Source organism: Eutrema salsugineum, unplaced genomic scaffold, assembly GCF_000478725.1.
Source record: "Eutrema salsugineum unplaced genomic scaffold, Eutsalg1_0 scaffold_4, whole genome shotgun sequence".
Taxonomy (NCBI): Eukaryota; Viridiplantae; Streptophyta; class Magnoliopsida; order Brassicales; family Brassicaceae; genus Eutrema; species Eutrema salsugineum.
This window is the reverse complement of record NW_006256686.1, coordinates 14,188,455-14,194,443: the sequence shown is the minus strand read 5'-3', so window position 1 is coordinate 14,194,443 and position 5,989 is coordinate 14,188,455.

Genomic DNA, 5,989 nt, shown 5'->3' with positions numbered 1-5,989 from the left:
CCCTAAAGATGAACCTTGAACCTAGCGCCGTTTTTCATACAGTTTTCAACCGATTTTATTTCAAGCTTTTTAATTCTCTGCATAATTAGATTTAGTGACAAACCAAAACCCCTTTTTATTAGATTAGGTTTACGATTGTTTTAAGCATCAGTTAGAAGTTCTAAACACACAAATCCCTGTGGATTTGATCCCTAAGTACTACTGCGTTTGCTGTGCACTTGCAGCTTGTCTATGGTAAAACTTGTGTTGCCCACTGCACCCACATCATGTGTCCTCAAGTCCGAGCTTATTACACTTCATATACCATTCCTGGACCACCCCAGACTTGCCTGGTTTCCCTAGATCATTGCACAGAACATGGTAAAGGTGAAGCATTATCTACAAGGATGCGAGGAGGCATCTACTGCTTTCGGGAGCACCATAACAGCCATACTATAGGCTGTAGGATTCGATTTCGCATCCGATGCTCCACTTTATGATGTCTAGTATGATTTACTTTATCTTTCTCGATATCACACTATCGTACCATTTTTGATCCATACAGATTCGGTTACAAGTATTGTACTAGCACCCAGAGTTTGCTTACCTTCGGCATCAGTCCTGAGATTATACGATGGAGCGTGCCCACGATAGACTCCGGGATCTGACGAGTTTCTACCATCTGTACCTCGCCTGCCAATGACTATTGGGCAATACATGGTGGCTAAGGCCAAGTGCGACGCAACTGCAGCACGTTCTTGCTATCAGCCACCACTCTTGACCGACCATATCTCATCATCTACATCTTCTCGCTCACATCTAGATTTGGAGCGCAGAGTTGAGAGATAGGGACGACGATTCGAGCGTGTTGTCACCTTCTTGCAGGAGCAGCACCAGTTCAACGCAAATTCATCTGAGGAAGAGGATTGACAGGAGCAGCATTGAATCATTCATACCATTCGACCATCATCCACGTTTCTATCACCATTTCCATTTTAGCTTTTTATTTTCAGTTTATGCTATCTATTTTATCATCTTTTTACCATCTTTTTACACCTAGGACGGTGTGATTTAGGTCTGGAGAGGATGTCTATCTGTACTAATCATTTTCTTGCTTTGCATTTTCATTTTCAAGTACTTTCTAAATCTTTTATTGTAACCTATTTGACTTTTAATATTTTTCAAGAATGTTTGAAACAAAACTATGATGATTTCGACCTGTATGTTTCTACACTATGCAGGATAGCTCATTTGTGGTTAGTACTAGACTAGGCGGTAGCTAGAGTACTTGCACTACGAACTCCCACCAGAGGACTTCTGTTAATGCAGATTATTTCTGACATGGTATACTAGCTCATTTTATTTGACCTTCATATTGATATCAATTATCTCATCATTGATTTTTGGCAGGCATTGAGATATACATCTAGGACATCTTTTCCCTCACCCTTACCACTCTTTGTTGTAATAGATGGCCAGTTCATCTTTAGCTGGTACCATAACTTTACCCAGTCTTTTATTCTCAAACCTCACACATGCCCTTTTAAGTTACCATTAAGAGCAAGCCTTTCGAAGTTGCTTAACATTGCCTATGTACCTCCCTTCCAACTCCGTATCACACTTCCCTTTGGGTGACTGAAAACTTTGTCGTTCCTCCCTCTCCGTGTCCTCTAAGACTCTATATCTAAAGGTGTTTCTCCTTTATAAAAAAAAGGGAATGAAAGGGAAAGAAACAAAAGCCTAGAGAGTCTTACATGGCCAAAATTATTTAATTTAGTCGTGATTTAATTTTCTAGGATATCCCTGATTGATGCATAATGATTGAATTTAGTCTAGAAGTATGGTCCCTGAGATTTTGTTAGTTCATGTATTTTCAAACCTCTCACCGAGATTTGACATTTGTTTTGTTTAAGAACAAAAAAAAGTTCAAGTCTTGGGGAGTGATAACAACGGATTTTGTACCATTTCTATGAATCACTTTAATATCTTTTGCAGGTGTTTTTTACTCCATTTTCAAAGGTTTTCAAAGGATTTCTTTGTTTTCGGATTTTAAAAAACTTTTCAGGTAATTTGGAGAAATAGGTGCAAATTGGAACAAAAAGACTCTTTTTGATAAATTCAGACCGTCAGAACTATCAATAAGAGACGAAGACCTTATCACCGTTTGATCATTTCCAAAATTGGATACTTAATAAAAGACTCAACCAGCTTTCAAATGCACTTGGTTTGGAGACATTCCAACGGTTGGATCTCAACATATTTCATTTTCCCCAGAGACATTTGAAGACGGCAAGCAAGCCACGGGACCGCGGCCAACAAGCCATTTACCACGGCTAGAGCTATGCAACCGCGGCCAAGGACCCATTCACCCCGGTCACGCCTCATGCGACTGCGGCCAGCCATCTCTAATTTAAGAAGCCCATTCCTGAAGCCCAAGTCATTTCCAAGCCTAAATTCTGAAACCCTAGATGCCCTGGAGTATTGAAGACTATAAATACTTGTCAATTAGGTTGTTTTTAGATATTTCTTCCATACTTTCTACAGAGAGAACTTTCTTAGCCGTTTTTAGCTATTTTGTAGAGAAGATTTCTCAACTTTGAGTTCATCGGTAGAGAAGCTTTCTTCTACCTCTTTTCTTTACTCTTTTTGATTGCTTTCATTAAAACCAATAATGATGTCGACCTCAGCTATGTCTAAGTAGATCTCGGGTGGGCATAGAGTTCCTGAAAGGGGCTCTCATAATCAAATAAGACATCTAGGTTTTTTATTTGGGATTTTTATTTTATGTTATTTGTTTATTCTTGTTCTTAATGCATGTATGCTTGATTGATCACCTAGCGTCTGATGTAGATACTTATTGTTGTGAAAGTTTTTCATTAAGTATTCGATCTAGAATGAAATGGGCGATTCAACAATACAAGTTCCTGTGTTTACTCCTTTCCATGACCAGAGTGGAAACCTACTGGTCAGAGTTGCGAGAGACAGTTGGTTATGATAACGAGAGTGACGTAGTCAAACCGTCGTACTCTAGCTCTAGAACACTAGATATTTCGATATCCAATAATCCCAATCTATAGTCTTAGTTGTTAAAACCGATTATGATCCTCATAGAGTTCCTAAAAGCCCAGCATTTTTAATTAATGCTTACAACCCAATCGATATTTACTTGCTTTCTTAGATCTGCATTTTTACTTGCTTTCATTTGAATTCATGCATGCTTAAATTACTTCCATTCGATATTCAATCACTTTCTTAGGATATATTTATTTGCCTGCTTTAGTTTTAGTTTGATCCGTGACAAACATCAACCCCTTAAAAATGATTTAGTCTAGACATAAACTTAAAAAGTGAAAAAAAATATTCGGCACACAAATCTCTGTGGATTAGATCCCTAAGTACTACAACTAATTAGATGTGCACTTGCGGCTTTATTTTGTTTTTATTAGGATAAATCTTGACACCCCCACATACACCACATCAGTGGTACTATAAATTGGATGGCGAGATCCGAACCTGTTGGTATACCCTTTTATCCGACAGGATTCTGATAGATAGGACTTTTATAGGACTCAGGACTATCAATCCCCTTTGTCGAAGTAGCACAAAGAGGTATCAATCCAGACAAGTCAACGAGACACTAGACTATGATGTTTGTTCATTTAAGTCAAGACAAAAGGTGAAGGTTTTGAACTAAGCTAAGTAACAAACGATTAAGCATGAAAGGTAAAGCAAATGATTAGATCTAAACAGAGACAGGATGCAAATAATAACTGAACGATTCAGATGATGATAATATGTAATAAAGCAAGGAACTTTAGACGAGATACTTGACTCGGATGCTTCCAAGTTCAACTAGTTGGTTAATGTATCAAAACATCAAGCAGTTTCATTTAACTTTGAACTCAAGGCATGTTAATCTTCTCATGAAAGTATTAAGCATCTAAACTGATCCTCCTTCATACCAAAAATGTCTTTTGAGAAGCATCGAATCAATCAGCAATAAGAATCAGTTCAAAAATGTCATTTAAGAGAACGAACTATCACTCTCGTGATGAAAGACTCTTAAACCCATAACCGAGTGGTTCAGACATTTCTACGAACACTTTTGATGCGAGATATGTCTCAGATCTGAACCTCAAGTGATGTGCTTGGATCCAGCCTAGAGATCTCGTCGGTTAAAGAATGAAACATGCAAGACTAGACACCTAAACCCACTAATCTACCTTGAAAGCACCCTAATCTACTCGTCTAAAGCCGCTTAAACGACTACTCACTAATCATAACGAGCTCACTAAGTCCTTTGCAAGACGTGTAGCTGGTCATGATGAGGAGTTTAATGTTAGATGATCAAAGAAATAAAGAAAGAACAAGATTTCTCATGCAAAAGCGAGATATCGGATTAGAATCATCCAGTTTCACCAAAGAGGCAAGTTCTTGAAGCTAAAAACAGATAAGAGATAAGATGATTAGGTTTTTAGTCTCAAAATGTATATATAGCAAAGGTAAAGTGTCGCGGGTCAGCCCGGAACAAACCGGGTACTGAACCGCGTTCTTGGGCTGATGGGTGAGTGCCACGGTGTGTCGGAGAGTGAAGCCGAGGTCTTCATGTCGAGGAGCGCACGTGAGTCCAGATCCAAATGAAGATCTCGTGAAGAACACGGCAAGAACATGCATGAACCCTAGTCTTTGATCCATCTTCACGTGTGTGTTTTTGAGCAGCTTTGTTCTTGATTCTGGGCTTGTGACAATGGACCTCGGGATAAAATGCCGAGGCGCTTGGACGTCGAGGGGTTCGGGAGAATAGGGTCCGGCATGCACGCCGAGGTCGCTACACCGAGGTGCATGTTCAACACTTAGTCGTTTCCAGCTCCTTTCTTACGTGTGCATGCCTTGATCCCAACGTGCCGAGGTATCTATACGAGGCCTAGCTCAGGATACTTCCAAAATATGAGCCTTGACTTGGCTGATGTCGAGGTAATGATGCCGAGCCCTGAAGAAACACTTAGCGCGTATCGCAACATATTTGGGCCCGTATCGACCATGTCGCCTTCCGGCGGCAGTAACTTTCGACCCACGACTCCGAATGCTCTGAGACCAGTTTCATAGTCAAGGTGACTCAATAAACTCGAACTTTGGTGAAGAAACCGTCGGAGCTTGGGAAGTGGAAGGCTTCCTGGATTTCATATCTTTGAACCGCATTGGAATCACCGGGAAATAAGCTGTTTGGACCGGTGTGAACTCCGGAGACTTTATCTTTCAAACCACTCGTCCGAATTTAGCGATCCCAACCGTTCTGAAAAGGTCTTTCAAAGCTCTCAAACTTTGATGAAGACCGGGCAAGCTGGTTCGGTCCGGAAAGGTTCCGTCCGCCGTGATCTTTGTACTCCACCGTTCGGTTCTCGGATGCGCGTAATGTTGGTGCATCTTCCGGAAGCTGTATCTTTCTCCCCACTGGTCCGAATTGGATGATTCCAACTGTTCTGGGATCTTTGTTTGATTATCTCCAACTTTGCTGAAGACCCCGCCAACTGGTTCGGACCGGATGGTTCCCCGGATTGCTGATCTTTGAAACGCACGGACAAGGACAAATTTTGGTCGAGAAAAGCTTCCCGCGGTAAGGAAAATGGCCGAGGGCTGTGTACCGCGGTAAGCTTTTTGGTCGTAAAAATTCCTTCGCCTCGGCCAAAAACTCAACCCGCGGTATTTACACCTGATCTTCGACCCAGGCTGACTTTGGTCGATCGGTACGGACTTTGGTCGGTGCTGAGCGATCGGTAAGCTTTTTGGTCGAGGTTGAACGATCGGTAAGGATTTTGGCCGAGGTTTCTTGCCGTCCGGTAAGCGATTCGGCCGAGAGATTCCTCCAAGCGGTTTTCACCATTTTTGACCCTTTTCTTCACCGTCTTCTTCTCTGCTCCTCTTCTTAGGCTCCAAATGACTCCCCAAGCACCTGATAAAGACTTCAAAACATGCAAAACTCTTTGGGACCTAATGCAAGCCCTAAATCCTA